A 23,917-nucleotide genomic window follows, 5' to 3' on the forward strand; every position below is an offset into this window, starting at 1 on the left:
TTAGTAAATTAAAAGCCATTCTTTTGTTGTGATGATGTCATTTTCTCATTTCTAGTATATAGTATTATAGTATAATTAAAATGTATGCAAAATTTTCTTCAAAATGACAGAAAACAGAATTTGCCAGTATACCCGTATAAAATAGCTTGATCACGACTGCTCTGTACTTTTTTAAATACCCGTGCTGCTTCCTACTGTTATTCAATTCATTAGGGGTTGTTTATCAAGTGGCTACAGATAGCTAAACCGAAAGGAGGATGCAGTGCCAGACTTTTGAAAATCACACAGTTCAGAACAAACCATGAGCGTTCCTGTTTTTAGATTTTATTTTTAATGAAACTAGAATTTCACTTTAAGTCTAGGCTGTATTGTCTAAGTCAGTGACTGTGCAGCATGTAACCACAGGTCATTATAACTACCTGTTATTCTGCAACTGTTGGTTTCCAGCGGGACCAAGTATGTGTTGTTCAATCCTGAGCAGCTGTAAAAACATGCCTTTGGCTGAGTATTTCTCTGAAGAAATCCAGTACCTGAATAAAAAGGATAAAAATTGCTTGTAATAGTGCCTTGTGATTATTTTTCATCCAGTATCTACTAATTGGTAAAATAGCTCCGCTCCCCTAGAAAATATGTACAAGACAGCTAAATGTAATAAATGAAAAGAGATGTTACATTAAACTGATGTTTGCAATGTATGAAATGACTTAGAAAACTAAATCTTATACTAATAAAAGAGAGGAAGACCCATGTACCCATTGCATTTTACATGAATAAAAAATGTTCGTTATTAGGACTCACTAAGGGAAATATTTGCTAGCTAGAAGCTAAAAGAGGAGACAGCAGTATTCAATAAACGTATTGTCATTCTTGTGCTTTAATTTAGTTATTAAAAGGAGTATTAGGATTTGTGAATGATGTGGCTCATTGCCAAGATAACATTAATCCCCAATCTTTTTGACTGCCATTCTATGAGAAGATGGGGCGTCCCTTCAGGATGGTGTTGTATCAACTATCTTGTTGACAGGATAACATTAATCCCCAGTCTTTTTGAATGCTATATTTTGGGAAGATCGGGTGTCCCTTCAGGATGGTGTTTTATCACCTAACATATTGCCAGGATAAAATTAATCCCCAATCCTTTTGAATGCCATTGTTTGGGAAGATGGGGTGTCCCTTCAGGATGGTGCTGTATCATCTATCTTGTTGACAGGTTAACATTAATCCCCAACTTTTTGAATGCCATTGTATGAAAAGATGGGACGTCCCTTCAGGATGGTGTTGTATCATCTATCTTGTTGCCAGGATGACATTAATCCCCAATCTTTCTGAATGCCACTTTACGGGAAGATGGGGTGTCCCTTCAGGATCATGATATATCACCTATCTTGTTGCCAGGATGACATTAATCCCCAATTTTTTGGAATGCTACTTTATGGGAAGATGGGGTGTCCCTTCAGGATCATGATATATCCCCTATATTGTTGCCAGGATGACATTAATCCCCAATCTTTTGGAATGTCATTGTATGGGAAGATGGGGTGTCCCTTCAGGATGATGTTGTATCATCTAGCTTGTTGGCAGGATGACATTTAATCCCCAATCTTTTTGAATGCTATTTTTTGGGAAGAAGAGGTGTCCCTTCAGGTTGGTGTTTTATGACCTATCATATTGCCAGGATAGAATGAATCCCCAATACTTTTGAATGCCATTGTATGGAAAGATGGGGCATCCCTTCAGGATGATGTTGTATCACCCATCTTGTGTTTAGAGCTGATTCACATTGGACACTATGTTGGTAATAAGCACTTTATTAGTCTTCCTTCACACAGGGTTTTGGTGTTTTTATAAAACAAATAAATGAATAGAAAACGTGACTGACAAAAAAAGAGATAAAAAAAATAAAAATTGCAATGCAAAAAAATCATATTGTCATACAAATGCCACACCTAGACTATTGCTGGAATTGAAATACAGTCCATTGGGCTCAAAACTACATAGGGAATGTTACATACATAATGTCACTGAGCAAAAGAATTCATACATATATATTTGACCTGTTTCTACAGCAGTGATAGCTATCCTTTTGAGCTTTGTGTGTCAAAATTTGTAAAAAAAAACAACAAAAAACGAGCATAACTCAGGTAGTGTGTCACTTCTCGAAAAATCCATAATTGTGTGATATTTGTAGCTCTAATAACAAAAAGTTATCTGAGTATGACTGCTGGAGGTGAGGTTGAGAGGAGATAATGATTATCTCCTCCCCCTTCCCCCCAGCATTCATTATTTCCTCTCCCCCTCAGCAGTCATTATCATGACTGCTGGGGGGAGGGGAAGAGGAGATAATAACTGCTGGGGGGAGGGGGAGAAGAGATAATTATTTATTCTGCCCCTCCCCCCAGCAGGCATAATCTCCTCTCCCCCTCCCCCAGCAGTCAAGATAATGTGCCATTGTTGTCCCCTGTAATAATGTGCCCATCCTTGTCTCCTTCTGTAATGTGCTCATCCATGTCCCCTGTAGTAATATGCCCATCAATGTCCTCTGTAATAATGTGCCCATTTTGTCCCCTGTAGTAATGTGCCCATCTTGTCCCCAACCTGTAGTAATTTGCCAATCCTTGTCCTCTGTAGTAATATGTCCATCCTTGTCCCCTTCTTTTAGCAATGCCGCATCTTATAGTAATGTCCCCTATTTATGCCACATTATGCTGTTTTCACATACACACATAAAAAAAAGATTCTTCTCACCTGTCCTCCTTTCCCTCGGTATCCTCTCTCCTGCTTCTTGTGGAACGCAGGCCCACTCACGATTACGGCCATTTGCCAGGGGATGCAGACATCTGGGCTTTACTTTAGATGATTTTCGCCACTGTGCAGAGGAACTCTCTGCAGAGCGTTACAAATGACAGCCATCAGCCAATCAGAGGCCAGCATTTGACATCATACAACAATGTCACCTGCTGGCCTCTGATTGGCTGGCAGATGCCTTTGATGAAGCTCTCCAGAGCATTCCTGTGCGTGGCGGCAGAAATCATCTGAAGTAAAGCCCATAGGGCCGCGATCGTCAGGGGATCTGCAGGCCATAAAAAGCTGCCTCAGGGGCTGCATGTGGCTCAAGGGTCGTGTGTTTGAGACCCCTGGGTTAGAGAGACGCGTGTTACATACTGCGTGGTACGTAAGCACACCTCACTCAAGATCCTGATTAAAAGGTACAGAACACAAATTACCGATGGCCACATCCGGTGATTTAACTAGAACTGTATGTGCAGCCCCCCGGGCTAGTCATTTCGGAACAGTTTAGCCACACGTTCAGTTCTAGTTAAATCACCGGTGGCCATGGCTTGTCTTATAGATCTGGATGTGGCCACCTGCTCCTGCTGCTTGTCTTAGCAAAAATAACCCGACTTGTCACCACTGACATGCATGTTATAGGTTAGCCATTAGAGTTGAGCGATGTTCGAGGTTCGCCAATTTCATGTTCGAGTGATTTTGGGGGGTGCTCGAGATCGAACTCGATCAACATAAACGTGGCTTTTCACAGTAAGGCTATGTGCACATGTTGCTATCTGCATGCATCCTGCGTCCCCAGCACAATCCCTCTCCCTTTCCTACTCACCGATCACTGGCGCCTCGCTCCACGTCTGTCACAAATCTGCGGTGTCTTTTCCTCTTTAGAAAATGGCTGTCGCTTCATTAGTCAATTAGTTATTCCGTGCTTTCTCCGCCCACCGGCGCCTATGATTGGTTGCAGTCAAACACGTCCCCAAGCTGAGTGACAGCTGTCTCACTGCAACCAATCACAGCCGCCGGCCGGCAGGTCTATATCGTGCAGTAAAATAAATAATTTAAAAAAAAAAAAAAATGCGGTTCCCCCATATTTGATACCAGCCAGGATAAAGCCGCACGGCTGGAGGCTGGTATTGTCAGGATGGGGAGCGCCACGGTATGGGGAGCCCGCCACCCTAACAATATCACCCAGCAGCCGGCCGGAATAGCCGCATCCATTAGATGCGACAGTCCCGGACTCTACCCAGCTCATCTCGAATTGCCCTGGTGCGGTGGCAATCGGGGTAATAACGGGGTTGATCATGCCAGGCGTCTCCCTGAGACACCTTCTATGATCACTCTGAAAATGAAAGTAAATAAACACACCGCGAAAAATCCTTTATTTGGAATAAAAGACAAAAAAAACACCCGGTTTCACCCCTTTATTAATCACCAAATACCCCTCCAGGTCCGACGTAATCCACACGACACTGTTAGCTCTGCTCCCTGAAGATGTAGCAGCACCGTAGAACACCATCGTGCTGTATCAGGTCCACGTAGCAATGAAGTGAATTGTGCTGTCAGCAGAGACTTCAGTCAGCACTGCAGGCTTCAATATTACAAAATCTGCCTATCTTTATCAATAGAGGCAATAGCTCAGTGGATACAGAGCTCGCGTATGAAGCATTAAGTCGCGAGTTCTAGTCTCGGCTGTCCCGGTGAAGAATTTCATTTTTTTTTTTATTATTTTTTTATTTTTAATTATATCGTGCAGTAAAATAAATAAATAATTAAACCAATAAATAAATTAAAAAAAAAGCGGTTCCCCCCATATTTGATACCAGCCAGGACAAAGCCGCACGGCTGGAGGCTGGTATTGTCAGGATGGGGAGCGCCACGGTATGGGGAGCCCACCACCCTAACAATATCACCTAGCAGCCGCCCGGAATAGCAGCATCCATTAGATGCGACAGTCCCAGAACTCTACCCAGCTCATCCCGAATTGCCCTGGTGCGGTGGCAAACGGGGTAATAATGAGTTTAATCATGCCAGGCGTCTCCCCGAGACACCTTTCATGATTAAACTGAAAGTGAAAGTAAAGAAAAACACACCGTGAAAAATCCTTTATTTGGAATAAAAGACAAAAAAACACCCTGTTTCACCCCTTTATTAATCCTCAAGTACCCCTCCAGGTCCGACGTAATCCACACGACACTGTCAGCTCTGCTACAGAACACGAGTGCTCTGTATCAGCTCCACGTAGCAATCAAGTGAATCGCGCGTTCAGCAGAGACTTCAGCAATGCAGAAGTCAAGATTATCAAATCTGCCTATCTTAATCATTAGAAGCAGTAGCTGAGTGGATAGAGCGCTCGCATAAGAAGCATTAGGTCGCAAGTTCTAGTCCCTGTAAAGAATTTATTTATTTATTTTTTTAACTTTAAATTATAATATATTTATAATTATAATTTAATTATGCAATGAGGGGAGGAGCCGGACATCAGCTGTGAGCTCTCTCTCTCCCCTTTCTCTCTCTCTCCTTTCTCTCTCTCTCTCCTTTCTCTCCTTTCTCTCACTCTCCTTTCTCTCTCTCTCTCTCCTTTCTTTCTCTCTCCCTCCTTTCTTTCTCTCTCTCTCTCTCTCTCTCTCCTTTCTTTCTCTCTCTCCTTTCTTTCTCTCTCTTCTTTCTCTCACTCTCTTCTTGCTCTCTTTATCTCTCTCTTTATCTCTCTCTTCTTTCTTTCTCTCTTCTTTCTCTCTCTCTCCTTTCTCTCTCTCTCTCTCCTTTCTCTCCTTTCTCTCGCTCTCCTTTCTCTCTCTCTCTCTCTCCTTTCTCTCTCTCTCTCCTTTCTCTCTCTCTCTCCTTTCTCTCTCTCTCCCTCCTTTCTTTCTCTCTCTCTCTCCTTTCTTTCCTTTCTCTTCTTTCTCTCACTCTCTTCTTTCTCTCTTTATCTCTCTCTTCTTTCTCTCTCTCTCTTCTTTCTCTCTCTCTCTTTCTCTCTCTCTCTCTTCTTTCTCTCTCTCTCTCTTCTTTCTCTCTCTTCTTTCTCTCTCTCTCAGACCTGGCGATGATCAGCTGATGAGGTCACCTGACAGAATCAGCTGACACTATAAGTCGAGCGGTGAGGCCGGCTTTTTACCGGCCGTCTAAACTATCAGCTGATGCCGTCGGACAGGAGTCTGCACTGAAGTGTGTAGTTTTTTTTTTTGCATTGCTGCATCAGCTGTATAAAAGCCGTTTATACAATCAGCTGCGGTGTCACGTGATTCAGTCCCTTGAACCTGACACCTCATCTGATCGCTTTGCCTTCCAGCAAACCGATCAGATAATATTGGATCCAGATTAAACGGCGCGGGACCCTTGACCCAGGATTACTGCGGAGGGAGGTTCTTTATTTCAATAAAGATGGAGTCACTAATTGTGTTGTGTTTTATTTCTAATAAAAATATTTTTATGTGTGTTGTGTTTTTTTTATCGGTACTAGAAATTCATGGTGGCCATGTCTAATATTGGCGTGACACCATGAATTTCGGGCTTAGGGCCAGTTGATAATTTACAGCTAGCCCCAACCCCATTATTACCCAGCGAGCCACCCATCACCAGGGCAGCTGGAGGAGTTGGATACAGTGCCAGAAGATGACACTTATATTAAAGCGCCCTTTTCTGGGGCGGCTGCGGACTGCAATTCGCAGCAGAGGGGCCCAGAAAGCTCAGGCCAACCTGTGCTGTGGATTCCAATCCCCAGCTGCCTAGTTGTACCTTGCTGGACACAAAAATATGGCGAAGCCCACGTCATTTGTTTTTTAATTATTTCATGTAATAAGTGAAATAATTAAAAAAACGGGCTTCCCTATATTTTTGGTTCCCAGCCGGGTACAAATAGGCAGCTGGGGGTTGGCGGCAGCCCGTAGGTGCCTGCTGTACCTGGCCAGCATACAAAAACATGGCGAAGCCCACGTCATTTGTTTTTTAATTATTTCATGAAATTCATGAAATAATTAATAAAAAAAAAGGGCTTCCCTATATTTTTTGTTCCCAGCCGGGTTCAAATAGGCAGCTGGGGGTTGGGGGCAGCCCGTAGCTGCCTGCTGTACCTGGCTAGTATACAAAAACATGGCGAAGCCCACATTTTTTGGGGGGGCAAAAAACCCCTGCATACAGTCCTGGATGGAGTATGCTGAGCCTTGTAGCAGCTGCTGTCTGTCTGTATGGAGGAGAGCAGACAGCAGCTGCAGAACGACAAGGCTCAGCATGCTCCATTCACTAGTGTATGCAGGAGAGCAGACAGCAGCTGCAGAACTACAAGGCTCAGCATACTCCATCCACGACTGTATGCAGGGGTTTTTTGCCCACCAAAAAAATGACAAGAGCGTCGCCATATTTTTGTATGCTAGTCAGATACAGCAGGCAGGTACGGCTGCCCCCAACCCCCAGCTGCCTATTTGTACCCGGCTGGGAACAAAAAATATAGGGAAGCCCGTTTTTTTTAATTATTTCACGAATTTCATGAAATAATTAAAAAACAAATGACGTGGGTTTCGCCCCATTTTTGTGTTCAGCCAGGTACAACTAGGCAGCTGGGGATTGGAATCCGCAGCACAGGTTAGCCCGAGCTTTCTGGGCCCCTGTGCTGCGAATTGCAGTCCGCAGCCGCCCCAGAAAATGGCGCTTTCATAGAAGCGCCATCATCTGGCGCTGTATCCAACTCTTCCAACAGCCCTGGAGCCGGGTGGCTTGCTGGGTAGTTATGAGATAATACTAGCTTTGTTTTACTAGCTAGTATTAAATCAGAGATTCTTAATGTCAGGCAAGTTTGACTCAGCCATTAAGAATCTCCAATAAAGGGTTAAAAAAAAAAAAAAGACCACACAGAGAAAAAATACTTTAATAGAAATAAATACACAGACACACTTAGAGACTCCATGTTTATTACTCCCGCTTATCCCTCCACAATCGTGCTCTTCTGTCTTCTTTCTCCTTCAACCCATGCAGCTCTACTACATCAGCAGCGCTGCATGGGAGGAACACGCTGCTGTTCCCGTGCAGTCTTTTCACTCTATGAGTGACCAGAAGCTGCTGCCTGTAAGCGGTGATGTCCCCGCTGACAGGCGCGTTGCTATAGCAACGGTGATCTCTGTTATTGACTGGCTGTGGCAGCCGGTGAATAACGGAATGGGGAAGCAGTACGGGGAGTCGACCGTGTGCCAAAGCATGTTGCCGGTACACGGAGATACACAAACGATCACCGCGTACTGGAGAGATGCACTGACAGGACCTAGCATGACGTCAAAGCTATGTGACCAGTCTGTAGCCAATAAGATAATAGACACGTGATTGGTCACATGCTTTTTTTGACGTCACGGAAGGTCCTATCATCAGTGCTGGTTACCGGGAGGACGCAGCGATTATCGGAAGGAAAAGCGACGGAAGGCAGAGTGCAGGACGCATCGTGGGGACAGGTAAGTGTTATGGCAATGTTTGTTATCTGTATGTGTACATTTTAATGCGTTTTTATGTGTTTGTGTTTGCCTCCCATTGGTTTCAATGGGGTTCGAGAGGTTCGTCGAACGGCTCGCCGAACCGAACTCGAACGCGGCCTCCATTCCACGAACCGAACTCGAGCCTCTAGAGGCTCGCTCATCTCTATTAGCCATCACTGTTCTAGGGAAACTTTATACCAAGAGGAATCCCTATCTTTTTACAGCTGTTAGAAAATGTGTCATCTAGCTTCCCAAACTAACAAATGGCAAATCTGCAAATATTCTACCACTCATGCTATCATACCACTGTATATAAGCTACTGGCTAACAACTAAGACTATCTAAGTTCATAGTTGTTATTGTTTGTACTTCCATAAATACGGCACATACTAACATAACCTCGCAGGTAATGACATAAGATTCCTTGATAGTAGAATGGCAGGAAAAAATTCATTTTAGCTGGAACTGCCCTCTAAGCACAACCAGGATTGTAAATGGTTGGCATTAGAGACAATTTCTTGGAAAACATTACAATAAATATATAAGCGCGATTGCTCTCCACTCATCACAAAGCACTTATTAACCTTCACCCTCCAGTGCAACTATTATTAAAACTATTTGTCAGTATCATCCTTTCTGTTCTTCTACATGGCAGTGAGGTTGAGAACCCAGTATTGCCAATAATAGAACAAAGAGAGAAAATAATAAAGAAAAAGCCGCTTGAACCATGGGGGGCATCAAATTGTTGTAAACTGGAGGAACCGAGATTAAAAATGTATAAATTATGCATTTAAAATTCTCGATTAGCATCTGTATGAGTTATATATTGATGATTAAAAAATAAATATGGGGCAAAGAAATGGCAAGTTATCTCCATAAATATGCTTAACCCCTTCACTACCTGGCGATTTTCCGTTTTTTTGTTTTTTTCCTCCCCTCTTCCAAGAGCCATAATTTTTTTATTTTTCTTCCAGCATAGCTGCATGAGGGCTTGTTTTGTTGCGGAATGAGTTGTACATTTGAATAAAACCATTACTTTTACCATATAGTGTAGTAGAAAAAGGTAAAAATAATTCAAGTGCTGTGAAATTTCAAAAACAGTGCAATTACACAATTGTTTTTAAAGTTTTTATTTACCATGTTCACTATATGGTAGAACTGACCTGGAATTTTGATTCTCCAGGTCAGTACGAGTACGTCGATACTAAACATGTATAATTTTTCTTTTATTTAATTGGTGAAAAAAAATTCAAAAGTTTGTAAAAGAACAAACTTCTGATTTTGGAGCCATTTTTCAAGACCCATAACTTTTTAATGTTTCAGGATCTTGGGGAAGTGATGGCTTATGTTTTCCTCCCTAAGTTGACTTTTTTACTGATACCATTTTTGGGAGATGAGATGTTTTGATCGCCTCTTATTGCATTTTATGCACACACAGCGACCGAAAAAAACGTAATTCTGGAGTTTTAATGTTTTTTATTTTACGCTGTGTACCAATCGGATTAATTTGTTTTATATTTTGATAGTTTGGACATTTATGAACACAGCAATACCAAATATGTGGGGGTTTTTTTGGTATTTTATTTTCAATGGGGCAAAATGGGTGTGATTTGAACTTTTGTGTTTTTTCTTTTTTTAATTTCTGAAAAAAAAAAGTTTGTTTCTCACTTTTTATTGTATTTACTAGTCCTCTCTGTCTTATACTGACCTGCTACCGTCTTCATCTTTTTCCAGCAATGTTCTGGTTGCTTTCCTGTCATTTTTTACCTCCAGCCGGCTGTTGCAGTGTCTCATGGAGCGCCCCAGAGGTCATAAATCAATACAATTCTAGGAAAGCCTTGTTCTGGCTCTCATAGAAATACATTGAGTACTTGTGATGTAACTTCAGACTTCCGGCCAGTCAAAAGTTAGGCTACTTTCACACATCAGGTTTTTTCCATCAGGCACAATCCGGAAAAAAACAGGTAAAACGGATCCAGTACCGCATCCGTTTTATCCCCATAGATTTGCATTGTTACCGGATTGTGCCTGATGGCTTTGCGCTGCATCCGTTTTTTTCTGGATGCGGCAAAATTAAGTAAAGCGGCAGCCGGAGGCAACATATCTTGTAACTTTTTTTGTCCGGCAAAAAAAACCGCATCGCGCTGCATCTGGTCGCTGCGGCGCATTTTTCGATGCATGCCTATGAACGCCGGATGCGGTGCGATGCGGAAAAAAACACATCCGGCCGCCGCATGTGGTTTCTTCCACTGCGCATGCTCAGTAGCGTACCGCAACCTGAAAAAAACGGACGGGCCGCATGTAAAAACTTATGCAAAGGATGCGGTGTTTTCGCCGCATCCGTTGCATAGGTTTCACAGCCGGATTGAGCCGCACTGCTCAAACCGGATGTGTGAAAAGTAGCCTTACAGGCACAAGATGGCACAGCGGGACTGGAGCTATGCCGAAAAATGATGAAGGCGCCGGAGGGTGAGTATATGATAAGGGACACGGGGCTTATATTTAAAGCACCACTCCAGCACATTTATGTATGTATGTATTTATTTTAGATTCATTAATTGTATTAAAAAATCTGGAGACTTTAGTATCCTTTTTATTGCACGTATTATGTGAAATAAAAATTCTTATTTCTTTTCTTTTAAATTTTCTGTCCTGCTTCTGCAGCTTACATGTTTTACAATACATAGCAAACTGCATGATGCTGTTCAGTGTCAGTCCTGACATCTCTCTCTTTTCGATCAGTCTACCCTTGCGCGTGATTCTAAGTCCAATTCTGATTAACTTTTGTATAATTAGAACGAAGCTTAGATTCGCATTCAAGGGTCATACAGCCTTTATACTGAGATGACTGAGCTCAAGATTTGGATTGCTACTGAACCATAGTAAGCAGCCTGTAATGTATTATAAAACATGCAAGCTGCCAAACAGAAATAGCAAATTTCTCATTAAAATCAATTACACATTTATCTTACATAATACATGCAATTAAATATGTAAGATGTAGCCATCTATAACATTTGAGTGGGTAGAATTTTTTTTTTTTTTTTTGCTGCTCCTTGCTTTAGGTGGAGTTTGCCTGCTATCCCTGAGAGGTACACATATTCTTCCTGTATTGTCTATATAGTGTTTATGGCAAATTTTCACTGTCCAACCGCAGATGTTAAATGACTGCCAAATGGTTACATGCAAAACAATTGGCAGTCGTTTAATAACCTGTTTTGACAGGCCAACCACACTGCCATAGGCACAAAATGATCGCTAACACTTGCATGAAATATAATTGTTCTTGGCAGCATATGTCCTGTTTATACAGGATGATGTACTGCCATGAATTACGATTTGTTAGTAAACTTAAATATAATTTAACTTGACCAATGACCATTTTGCTTGTTCATTGGATGGTATTGGATGGTTGGTGGCCTGTTTATAAAGGCTGATAATTGGAACACAAGTATTCCTAGGAATGCTTATTCCTGATTATGGCTTGTATAAATGAATACTTACACAATACAGGAGGGTATATGAGCTTTTTGACAGCTGCAACCAATGGCAGTTAATCACCATACATATACAGTACAGACCAAAAGTTTGGACACACCTCATTCAAAGTGTTTTCTTTATTTTCATGACTCTGAAAATTGTAGATTCACATTGAAGGCATCAAAACTATGAATTAACACATGTGGCATTAAATACTTAACAAAAAATTGTGAAACAACTGAAAATATGTCTTATATTCTAGGTTCTTCAAAGTAGCCACCTTTTGCTTTGATTACTGCTTTGCACACTCTTGGCATTCTCTTGATGAGCTTCAAGAGGTAGTCAACAGAAATGGTTCTCACTTCCCAGGTGTGCCCTGTCAGGTTTAATAAGTGGGATTTCTTGCCTTATAAATGGGGTTGGGACCGTCAGTTGTGTTGAAGTCTGGTGGATACACAGCTGATAGTCCTACTGAATAGACTGTTAGAATTTGTATTATGGCAAGAAAAAATCAGCTGAGTAAAGAAAAACGAGTGGCCATCATTACTTTAAGAAATTTAGGTCAGTCAGTCCGAAAAATTGGGAAAACTTTGAAAGTGTCGCCAAGTGCAGTAGCAAAAACCATCAAACACTACAAAGAAACTGGCTCACATGAGGACCGCCTAGGGAAAGGAAGACCAAGAGTCACCTCTGCTGCGGAGAATAAGTTTATCCGAGTCATCAGCCTCAGAAATCGCAAGTTAACAGCAGCTCAGATTAGAGACCAGGTCAATGCCACACAGAGTTCTAGCAGCAGACACATCTCTAGAAAAACTGTTAAGAGGAGACCTTGTGCAACAGGCCTTCATGGTAAAATAGCTGCTAGGAAACCACTGCTAAGGAGCAGCAACAAGCAGAAGAGACTTGTTTGGGCTAAAGAACACAAGAAATGGACATTAGACCAGTGGAAATCTGTGCTTTGGTCTGATGAGTACAAATTTGAGATCTTTGGATCCAACCACCGTGTCTTTGTGCGACGCAGAAAAGGTGAACGGATGGACTCTACATGCCTGGTTCCCACCGTGAAGCATGGAGGAGGAGGTGTGATGGTGCTTTGCTGGTGACACTGTTGGGGATTTATTCAAAATTGAAGGCATACTGAACCAGCATGGATACCACAGCATCTTGCAGCGGCATGCTGTTCCATCCGGTTTGCGTTTAGTTGGACCATCATTTAGTTTTCAACTGGAAAATGACCCCAAACACACGTCCAGGCTGTGTAAGGGCTATTTGACTAAGAAGGAGAGTGATGGGGTACTACGCCAGATGACCTGGCCTCCACAGTCACCAGATCTGAACCCAATCAAGATGGTTTGGGGTGAGCTGGACCGCAGAATGAAGGCAAAAGGGCCAACAAGTGGTAAGCATCTCTGGGAACGCCTTCAAGACTGTTGGAAGACCATTTCTGGTGACTACCTCTTGAAGCTCATCAAGAGAATGCCAAGAGTGTGCAAAGCAGTAATCAAAGCAAAAGGTGACTACTTTGAAGAACCTAGAATATAAGACATATTTTCAGTTGTTTCACACTTTTTTGTTAAGTATTTCATTGCACATGTATTAATTCATAGTTTTGATGCCTTCAATATGAATCTACAATTTTCAGAGTCATGATAATAAAGAAAACTGTTTGAATGAGAAGGTGTGTCCAAACTTTTGGTCTGTACTGTATGCAAAGCCTTATCTTTGTCTATAATTGACACCTTGTCAACACCAAAAGCAATACAATAGAGCTTATATCTTTCACTAAGTACCCTAACAAAGTGACTAACTGCTTATGATCCAGTATTCACAGGAAAGCTGATGTTATGCGCGCTATAGTGCACACGTGGAAAATATTGTAAACTAAGGTCTAATGTAAAATTACTACACCTGACCCACCCATGTACAAACTAGACTACAGGTCCCAGCTGTGCAGTCCCTGTGCAGACTGAAACAACCCTAACTGGATGTCAAAGATGACCACTTGGAGCATTATTGCCTAAGGGGAAATCAAGGGTATCCTGTACCTCCTTAAGAATCCAGGGGAAGGGCAGAGTAAAAATAAGGTAAACCAAAAGTAATGATAGGCATGATAGTACCACACCTTCCACAAGGGGCCAATGGACCATCCAAAATACTCATCCTCTAACGTCACTAATAAACCTCTTTTACCAGACTATCAGCATGCAGATCTTCCGCATTAACCAGGTGTTATCCTCCGGACCGAAACTCTTCCATTTAACTAGATACTGCAGCTGGACTGACGCGTTTAGCACCCAGTACTCACTCCATCTCATACTCCCAATCCTCCTTGAAATCCACAACAATTATGTCCTAAGGATCAGGCGTCCCCACAAACCTTTTAAGGAGAGATGAATAGAAGGAATTATTGATCCTCCATGCCACTGGACGTTGGAGTTTGACCGTCACAGGATTAAAGATTTTTATTACCTTATAAGGACCAATAAATTTGGGAGAAAATTTCATAGTTAGTACTTTAAGGCGTAGATTTTTTGAGGATAACCAAACTAATTCTGCCACCCTAAAGACTGGAGACCTCCTATGTCTGCATTTTGCAGTTCTCTTGGTCTGGTCACAAGTTACCATAAGACTTTTTTCAACCTCCCTCCATACCTGAATCAAACGTGAAGAAAATTTCTCTTCCTCTGCTACAGATTACTGCAACCAAAAAAAATTCCCAAAACAGGATGAAAACCCCTGCAGAAAAAAGTAGGTTAGTAGGTTGTACCCATTCCAGTACGGCCTGTACCTCAATGGGGTCCATCTGACACCTCGATGAAGAAACCAAATGACCCCAAAAATATACCTGTTGAACCTCAAATTGACATTTTTTCAGTTTGGCAAATAAACAATTGTCAAGAAGAATTTGAAGAACCTGTCGAACATGCTTATGATGCTCCTCATGAGAATGTGAGTAAATCAATATGTCATCCAAATAAATCACAACAAATCTACCTATCAGAGGGCAAAAATTGTAATTAATGAAGTTCTGAAAACCCGCTGGAGTATCAGAACACCATCATCATACTTTCAAAGTGACCATTGGGTGTATTGAGCCTAGTTTTCCACTCATCACCTTACTGAATATGTATGAGGTTAGATTCCCCCCCCTAAGAATAAGTTTAGGAAACCATTTTTTCCAGCCAGTTGATTAAACATGTCTTTTCAATCTCTCTAAAATCCAAGCATGAACGCAAGCCTCCATCTTTCTTAAAAAAGATAAACCCCAAGGCTACTGGAGAGGTGGATGGCCATATATGCCCCTTGGCCAGACTAATTTGGATATACTCCTTTAATGCATCTCTTTCTGGAAGAGGTAGATTACACAAACGGAACTTAGGCATTTTGGCACCTGGTATGAAATTAATCGTGCAATCATATGACCTATGTGAAAATAGAACTTCAGAAAACATATGCTCGAAATCCTGAATAAATCCTGAAGGATGATATTTCACAGATACAAAGGACTTCGATGAGCAAATCTCCCCACTGATGGTGGGATTGTATTTAGCCTTAGGGGTACTTTGCACGCTGCGACATCGCAAGCCGATGCTGCGATGCCGAGCGCGATAGTGCCCGCCCCCATCGCAGCTGCGATATCCGAACATTATCGCTACAGCAGCTTCACATGGACTCAGCTGTCCTGGGACGTCGCTCTGGCCGGCGACCCGCCTCCTTATTAAGGGGGCGGGTCTTACGGCGTCACTGTGATGTCACACGGCAGGCGGCCAATAGGAGCGGAAGGGCGGAGATGAGTGGGATGTAAACATCCCGCCCACCTTCTCCCTTCCGCATATCTACGGGAGCCGCGGTGACGCCGGTAGGAGATATTCCTCGCTCCTGCGGCTTCACACACAGCGATGTGTGCTGCTGCTGAAGCGAGGAACAACATCGGACCATCGCGTCAGCGTAATTATGGATTACGCCGACGCTACAACGATGATACGATTACGACGCTTTTGCGCTCGTTAATCGTATGATCTAGGCTTTACACACTACGATGTCGCCTGCGATGCCGGATGTGCGTCACTTTCAATTTGACAACACCGACATCGCACCTGCGATGTCGTAGTGTGCAAAGTACCCCTTAATCCACCAGGTAAAGAAGGAAGGACCATGAGTGAAATGGATTCCGTGTGTAATTCTCTAACCTTCAGGTACACATTCTCGACTCTAAAAGTAAACAAGGCTTTGAGCAAGGGTAGAATTATCAATCGTTGACACATGAATAGAATAACCGAGAGTAGAAACACTGTACTTAATGGCGAAATCACTGTCAATGAGATCTAAGGCAGAGCCTGAATCTACAAATGCATAGTTGACAAACCCAGATTTAGTACTCAAAGACACTTGTAGGAAAAACCCAGATGCATGCATCAGAGATAATTTCAGACTCTTAGAAACTATCATTCCACTTTCAAATCCTTTTTTGTTTTTCCTTAAAAAAATTAATTCTGAATTATAACATAACTAAAACAACCACAGTACAAGCAAAAACAAGCAGAGGTTCCCAATTCAGTGCCCTAATTTGCATAGGTTTATCCATGTCCACAGAAACAGAGGAAAAAGTAACTGACACACCCTAGCATGTGTGCTTATCCCTAAGACGTCAGTTAAACTAATAGCCAGTGATATTGCCTCCTCAAGTGAACACAGCGAGGGACTATAAGCCATCGTGTCTCTGATCTTACTAGAAAGTCCCTGACAAAACTGATTATGGAGAGCTGGATCTTTCCAGGATGTTTTCACTGCCCAATGTCTCTATTGGAAGCAATAGTCCTCCACTTTATGACTACCCTGAACCAGCCTCCGGATTGCTGATTCAATAACTGCAACCTTAATGGGGTCGACATAAGTGAGACCCTGTGCAGAAAAAAAAGTGTATACAAAAGTAAATATTGGAGAATCCTCAAGGAAAGAGAATACCCAAGCCAGAGGATCTTCAGGAAGCAAAGACTTAATAATGCCTACATATTGAACCACGCTTCCAGAATACATTGGACAGAGGTGAAAATACACGTTACACGAAGAGGAAACCATGGAAAACTTACTTCGGTCCATGTCAAAGCAGTCTGTCAATTTTACCTTCGGTCCAGAGACAACCTTTGGATGGGACGAAACCTCTGCAGCTGTGGCATATGCATATTGTTGTTGTTTTTTAATCCCCACCACTTCCGAAGTTAGGGATTGCAAGTGCGTGGCCAAGGCTCCCACAGCGTCCATAGTAAGATCTCATTTTTTTTACCCATTTGGATTAAACCTATTGATTCCTTGTGGCTCAACAGCTAAGGGCTGCTGGACACGTTTGAAAGTTGGTGGTTTGAATCCAAGGGTGTAGAAAAAAAGATAGTAAGATCTCAGCACACAAGAAAAATAGGGTGGGCTGGGGATAATATTATTCCCACTATATTGCACACGTGGAAAATAACGTAAACTAAAGTCTAACTCAAAACTACTACACCTGACCCACCCGGTTATTGTACAGGCTAGAGGTCCCAGCTGCGCAGACCCTTAAGGCCCCTGTACAGACTGAAACAACCCTAACTTAATGTCTAAGATGATCACTTGGACCTTGCTTCCTAAGCAATCATTGAGAATATCATGAACCTCTGTAAGAATCCAGGGGAAAGTGCAGAGTAAAAAAAAGGTAAACCAAAAAAAGGAAAAGCACTTGGCAGACAGGCTGTAATTCCAAGAAGGGTCCATTATAGAAATATTACCAGCGGGAAATGCAAGTCAGGGAAGCTTTAGTTACACCCGACGGGTGATAGGGCAGACTGAATTACAGCATTGGAAACACTTGTTAGCAGCAAGGCAATGAACATGAACAAAGTGTTCAGAACCTGGACAGCAACCGAACCTGACTGTGGCTAAGTGGGAAATGGACCACAGCACAGGAGACAGCTGGAACAAATATGAGGTTTCACAGTTGAAAAGCAAGCTGCAGAAAACAGTAAATAACCACTGTGTGTGCCTCTGTGCTTAGGATTGTTGTGTTAAAATTTTTGAGCTCCTCAGAGGAGATAATTCTGAGGACCCATGTAACACCAAAAGAGCATGTAATACCTAGTTTTAATTCAACTGTAAACGTTGTTGTCTATATTCCATATGCAGAGGATATCTAAAATGTAAAGGTTGATTGGAACATCCAGGTTGATAAAATCTTCAAGTTTTATTCCACAGAGATGAAACAATTAAAATGCACATGTTGGCAATAGAACAGATCTGATGTGTTTCTGGTGCTATGTGCAGAGCATATAATTCATAGTCTAATATCATATTTTTGAACTATCAATCAACTCTAGTGTTTAGTAATTGACTTCAAAGTCAGATCCAAATGGTGTTATATTCTGCTGGACCTTAGGGGCCCGTTAATGTATGATTGTCTAGGCTCACTATAGGTTTCTGTGGTGGGCCAATCAAATCATGATGGCTAATCTAAAAGCTGCTTAGAAGGCAGTTTCAAGTTTAATTATTTTTTTCCAACCACCCCCCTCCCATAACGAGGAGCAGTTCAGATATAATAGTATGCCATCATTTTATAAGGGTAGTCTCAGAAGTAGAATATTTGCAGATTTGCCATTCATTAGTCTGGAAAGTAAATGGAATGGTTTTAATAAAGCCATTATAGTAGAGATCTGATGGTTATGTAATATCCATATAATCATTTAAATAACTTACATCAGGGTCTTTACTTTAAAATATATTTATGCATCCATGGATTACACAAATTTCAATTGTTTGCTTCTTGAAATCCAGCATAATCAGCATATAAAGATCCTTCCATACATAAATCCTTACACATTTCTGTTTTATGAAAATAGTGACTACAAATGCTAAACCTGTATACTTTATTTTTCATTCCATTGCTGCATATTTTACAGCACTCCATGAAGATAATCCAGTGTTAATCTGGCATTCCCATGTAAAATATGAACTACATAATTCTATTCTTTCTGCAATGAAGAACACCTACCTCTAATGGCATCTTCAATACTAAGCCGGTCCTGTTTGAGGCTACAGTGTGCAATTTATAAAGTAGATTATACTAAGCTATATACCTCTCAGTTAACAGCAGTGGGTATGACATCACCATGGAGAACTCTTGTGCACAAAAGCCCATCTCAGCACTTAAGCTCCCAGTAACTGTTGCTAGTTGCAGTCATTTCTCCGGCAACATGATTTATAGTAATTAATACATGAAGAAGGAAAGAGAAACATCCTTGCAAAGCACATGTGCTGTGTCCTCATGGTGGTACATGTGCTGCGCCTTCATGGCGATCGCACTTTAAGAAGCGATTATTCTAATAAATGCTGCATCAGAAAAGCATATGCTGTAATATTAAAGACTAAACTGAATGGAATTAGGTCAGCAACTGAGAAGAGATCAGAGCTCTCAATGTTTTCCCCATATTAACTCATCCTATCATTAAAAATCATAGGTAACGATGAGTGAACCCATGAATGTTCGGATTTGCCGGGTTTGGCTGCACTTTTAAAAAACTTTAGTTCAGGACATAAACTTGACCCCAGACGCCAAACCCCAGACGTGTGTGCTGTAAAATGGCTGTAAAACGGTTGTAGTAAAGGCTAGGGGACTATAAAAGTAAGCAAAATGGGGATAACAGCAAGACAATTGCCTTGCAAATAAATGGATAGGAAAATGATTTAAATGGGTTTTGTCACCATAGCAATCATGGTCACATAGGAAATAAATTAATAAAAAAGTTTTTAAGACTCCTCATGACTCCCTAAATAAAGGATTTTTTGGGTATTTGTATTTATTTCTTTTCACTTACAGATTAGTGATGGGGGGGGTCTCATAGACACCTCCCATTACTAATTCAGGGCTTAGTGGCAGCTTTGAGCTAACATTAACCCCCTTATTACCCTGATTAAAACTGCACCAGGGCAATTGGGAAGAGTCGGGTAAAGTTCTGGAATTGTCACATCTAACGGATACAACAATCCTGGGTGGCTGCAGGCTGATATTTTTAGTCGGGGGGGGCAATAATCATGGCTCTCCCCAGCCTGAGAATACCAGCCCCCAGCTGTCAGACTTTATCATAGCTGGGTATTAAAATTGGAGGGAGGACCGCAAGCCGGTTTTTAAAATTATTTATTTAAATAATAAAAAGAAGCCATGTGCGATTCCTCCTATTTTGATACACAGCCAAAATAAGCGCATGGCTGGGGGCTGCAGCCTGTAGCCATATGCTTTATCTGTGCTTGGTATCATAATATGGGGGGACCCTACATCAATGTATTTATTTTACTGTATGATATAGACCCACCCACCGGTGACTGTATTTGGAAGTGTCTGACAAACAGTCACTCAGTGTGGGGGGTGTCTGCCTGCAACCAATCACATACGCTGATGGGTAGGGGTAGCAGTGAATATGCATGAGTTGTGCCGGATGAAGAATGAGAGGCTGCTGGAGTGTACAGTGTAGTGTCCCTGGGCCATCAGGAGGTTCAGGAAACTGTATCCTGTCAGAGATGCAGTACCTGCCCCCAAGGACCCAGAAGACCAGTGCTGGTAACACCAGAACACTCACACAACCCGTTTCTTCTCCCCCAAAAGTGGTGACGGGCTACGGTTGGACCCAATGGATGGCCATTTAGGGGTGGAACTGATCCAGTCCACTAGACGACAACTAGGGAGGAGGGGCCAGACAGTGAGTAAGTGGAGGTGAAAGGAGACAGACGTAACGGTACTGACGGGAGAGTGTAGCAGTGACCTGTCAGCCTCAGGCGTGTGGCTGCCGAGGGAGTACAGCTGAGTACTCGCAGAACCATAGCACCGACGGGGTGTAGAGCCCTAGGTCAGGAAAACGCTCCAGTCAGACCTGATAAAATCTGCACGGTGGGGGGACCATCCAGGACCTCACCGACCGTAAAGTCCGGGGCATAGTAACGATGGGAGAACCTGGGAATAAGAACAGAGATCTGACCCAGCAGGGTTTAAGTTACCTGCCGTACGGACTAAGACTGAAAGACAACCAGGAGGTAACCCCCAGACACTCCAAGCTATGGGAACCCACCAACCAGAGACAGGTGCAGGGGAAGTAAGCCACCAGGTCACCACACCGGCACTGGAACTAAGGGGACCAGCGGTGAGGACCAGTCTCCATTGGGTTGCCAGCAACATCTCTGTGAGTAAAGAACCAGTTACACTGCAATCCCTTGTGTGGCCTACCTTCTTTCCGTGCCCCAGTATTATAAGGGACATAAATAACAACTACCATCATCTATCCCCTGGGGCCTGGCCCTTCTTGCAGAGGGCCCCAACATCCAGGCTGCCAATAACATCAGCCCCAGCGGTGAGAGACTGTGCAGCGGCGGCTCCATCTATATAGCCGCGACCCGCAAGTGGCATCACGACAAAAGCTTTATTAATAATACTTGTAAATAGCCCCCTTTTAAAAGCGACCCTCCCAGGGTCACGAAACCGGGCACCGGCCATTACACCCGTGACACTCCCCAGTGAAACCAGGCCCAGGTCCAAGTACCCCATAGCCCTGGGGTGCGACAACAGCCGTGCCAATGACTCGGTCAGTATGAAGCGCTTGCGAACAATCCCCCGCCCACCCCAAGTCAGCAGGGGATTTATGTGGAAGTCTTCCCATCACTAGTGGAAAACACAGGGAGAAAAAGCAAAAAAAAAATGAACATGCTGCAATTTATTTGTCAGATGTTTGTGACAAATAATCTGCAGGCAAAAAACTGCTATGTGCACACAGCAAATCTAAACTCTCTTAGGCCCCCTTCACACGTCTGTGAAACACGTGCGTGTTTGTTCCGTTTCCGTATATACCGGAGACACGGACAAACATGCACCAATGTTAATCTATGATTGTGGTCACACGTGCGTTATTTCATTATGTCCATGTGTGCGTGTCCGTGATCCATATGTGTTTGCGTTTGCACGGATGCATGTCCGTTATCTGCACGGAGCACGCACACGTGGACACAATGAAAGTCTATGGGTATGTGCACACACGTTAGTAAACACGTATGCATCTACCTATAGTCCGTGTCCGTTTGGTGTTTTTATTTCTTGTGATGTCGGCCATTCTTTCTATTTCTGTGTATGTCGGTCAATCTCCCTGAGTCCGTCGGTCGGTCTCTCTGTCTCTCTGTCGGTCTCTCTGTCTGTCTGTCCCTCTCTCACAGTCTGTCGGTCAGTTTCCCCCCCTCTCTCATACTTACCGTTCCCCGATCACCGGCGTGGCGCTGCATGGCATTCACACTGCTGCGGCGGCTTTTACTATTTTGAAAAAGACGGCCGCTCATTAAACAATCTCGTATTCCCTGCTTTCCCCGCCCACCGGCACCTATGATTGGTTGCAGTGAGACACGCCCCCACGCTGAGTGACAACTGTCTCACTGCACCCAATCACAGCAGCCGGTGGGCGTGTCTATACTGTGCAGTAAAATAAATAAATAAATAATTTAAAAAAACGGCGTGCGGTCCCCCCCCCAATTTCAATACCAGCCAGATAAAGCCATACGGCTGAAGGCTGGTATTCTCAGGATGGGGAGCTTCACGTTATGGGGAGCCCCCCACCCTAACAATATCAGTCAGCAGCCGCCCAAAATTGCCGCATACATTAGATGCGACAGTTCTGGGACTGTACCCGCCTCTTCCCGATTTGCCCTGGTGCTTTGGCAAATCGGGGTAATAAGGAGTTAATGGCAGCCCATAGCTGCCACTAAATCCTAGATTAATCATGTCAGGCGTCTCCACGAGATACTTTCCATGATTAATCTGTAAATTACAGTAAATAAACACACACACCCGAAAAAATCCTTTATTAGAAATAAAAAACACAAACATATACCCTGGTTCAACAATTTAATCAGCCCGAAAAAGCCCTCCATGTCCGGCGGAATCCAGGATGGTCCAGCGTCGCATCCAGCTCTGCTGCATGGAGGTGACAGGAGCTGCAGCACACACCGCCGCTCCTGTCAGCTCCACGCAGCAAATGAAGAGTGCCGCGCGATCAGCTGAGCTGTCACTGAGGTTACCCGCTGTCACTGGATCCAGCAGTGTGCAGTGTTGAAATTGGGGGGGACCGCACGCCGTTTTTTTTAATTATTTATTTATTTTTTTTACTGCACAGTATAGACACGCCCACCGGCTGCTGTGATTGGGTGCAGTGAGACAGCTGTCACTCAGCGTGGGGGCGTGTCTCACTGCAACCAATCAGAGGTGCCGGTGGGCGGGGAAAGCAGGGAATACGAGATTGTTTAATGAGCGGCCGGCTTTTTCAAAATAGTAAAAGCCGCCGCAGCAGTGTGAATGCCGTGCAGCGCCGCGCCGGTGATCGGGGATCGGTGAGTATGAGAGAGGGGGGGAAACTTCAGTCACTCGGGGGATTAGCGGTCACCGGTGAATCCTTCACAGGTGACCGCTAATCAGTACTCGACACAGACAGAGCCGCGGTATGAGGATGAAGTCGGGTGAAGTTCACCCGAGTTCATTCTCATCGCGCAACTCTGTCGGCTGTCAGCCAACATTTATAAACGACATTGTGCATCACACACACGGACATTCCACACACAAACACGGCTAGCATACGCAATTCACACAGATGCCACACGGACCATAAAAACGGACACAAAATCGGGATACGGACCCGAAAAACGGCCCGTAACACACGTGCGTGTTTTTCACGGAAGTGTGAAGGGGGCCTTAGACTTTGCTGGGAAGTCAAAAGTGAGAACTTTCTGACAACAAAACTGCACCCAAAAAAACACGGCAAAAAACACAGTGTGCACATGTAGCCAAGGCTTTTGGTTCAGTTTTGTTGTCAGAAAGTTTTCACTTTTGACTTCACAGCAAAGTCTATGAGACTTCAGATATGCTGTGCGCACATTGCAGTTTTTTCGTCTGCAGTTTATTTGTTGGTACTGGGCCCATGATTAAGATAAGTTTCCACTCCATGCAAGTTGTGGACACTTATCTTTCACCATGTTGTTGAAACAATGCCTCCTGCCAATACGGAGCATATCAGATGGTGTTGCTGGATGCTATGGTGTGCTGAGGAATGTCCTGTTGCATGCGTGCACCATAGGAAGGTGTTTCATTTGGTCGCGTAGGAGGCACAAATTGACCCAGTCCCTGTAGCAGCTCCACCACCACCACCACC

The 23,917-nt window shown here is 43.3% G+C and overlaps 1 protein-coding gene across 1 annotated transcript in view; it reads left to right on the forward strand.

The window, feature by feature from the left end:
- The window catches only part of SHANK3 (SH3 and multiple ankyrin repeat domains 3), a 617,492-nt gene that overhangs the window by 66,375 nt on the left and 527,200 nt on the right, over nt 1-23,917 (forward strand).

Source organism: Anomaloglossus baeobatrachus, chromosome 4, assembly GCF_048569485.1.
Source record: "Anomaloglossus baeobatrachus isolate aAnoBae1 chromosome 4, aAnoBae1.hap1, whole genome shotgun sequence".
NCBI classification, from domain to species: Eukaryota; Metazoa; Chordata; class Amphibia; order Anura; family Aromobatidae; genus Anomaloglossus; species Anomaloglossus baeobatrachus.